The following is a 1245-nucleotide window of genomic DNA, read 5'->3' as shown; positions in this document are numbered from 1 at the left end:
TGCCTGCAGCATGGCTCGATATTGTCATTCAAGCTAGGTTGGACCAAGCCGAGTATATTTAAGCATGACTGGCACCACTGCCTTGGAGTGGTGATCGACTCGGGGAGTTTCTGTTGTCCCTCCTCCGGCTCGGCCAGGGAGGAGAAACTGCTCCCAGCCGTTTGGCTCGGCTCCCTCCGGACAGCCCGTCTGTTCATTGATTCAGCAAATCCTTCTGCGCGAAGGCTTCCCGATTCGCTTCCAGCAAAGGTTAGCGGGGTTAGTTCAAACCACCAATTTAAGCTGTTCAAGCTCATCCCGCCAATTTTTCCCCGCAGGAAATTAGAGGGCGCTGACACAAGCATGAACTGGGAGACCAGTAACACGCTTGAAACGGAACGGTTAGGGCACGGCTGGATAGCTAAAAGGATGTTTATCTGTAGCTTAAAGCCTTATCTGCTCTACAGGGCTCCCACCAGCGCTGCTACGTCGGTGAAGCACTTGTGTAGGTGCAGCGGAGGCGGCCGATCTCTGCCAGAGCTGCCGCATCACTTCTCCAACCCACAGCCACCGTGGCACCGGCAGAAGATCCCGGCACACCGGGAGTTTTGACAACAGCAAGGTGGGCAAGGTGCTCCCACCAGGAAAGAGCAACGGCTGTTGGCTCAAACGAGGATTTATTTTAAAGGAAACGTAGGGAACAGTTTTCTAGGAGTTGAGCAAGGCTGCCGGCTTTCGATATGGGGAGGAGATGTGTGACAAAAAGCCATGAACTCAGAAACGATGGACTTTTTTTATGTCAACAAGGGATCGGGACTTCCCATGACACAAAAGCTTTCCTCTCCCAACGCGGCAGAAACCTGCCCGACTTTTACCAGCCCTTCTGATGGGCAGCACCATCACAACTGTTCACTTTTTTGGGCAATGTTATTATAAAATTAATTGGCTGTTCGCCATTTCGGGATTCAAGCAGGACCCACGCAGGGCATTTTGTTAAAACCCGTGGATGAGCGTGGGGTTGTGAAGGGGGCGAGATGCTGCCGGCAACCTGCTCCCACCCAGACTTTGCATCTGCCCAGCCCACCAAATCGCCGGTGCCCTGTGGAGGGGGGCACCATCCTGCTGCCCACCCCCCGCTTCCCACTGCTGATGCTGTGGGTGAGGGGAGCCCGCTGGCTGAGCCCAGGTGCACTCGGTGCATGGCGCAGATGTTGATCTGGGCATGGTGAGGCGGGGAAACGTCCGTCGCACCCTCCTCCTCCCCGG

Source organism: Phaethon lepturus, unplaced genomic scaffold, assembly GCF_000687285.1.
Source record: "Phaethon lepturus isolate BGI_N335 unplaced genomic scaffold, ASM68728v1 scaffold25728, whole genome shotgun sequence".
Taxonomy (NCBI): Eukaryota; Metazoa; Chordata; class Aves; order Phaethontiformes; family Phaethontidae; genus Phaethon; species Phaethon lepturus.
Note: the sequence above shows the minus strand (reverse complement) of the source record.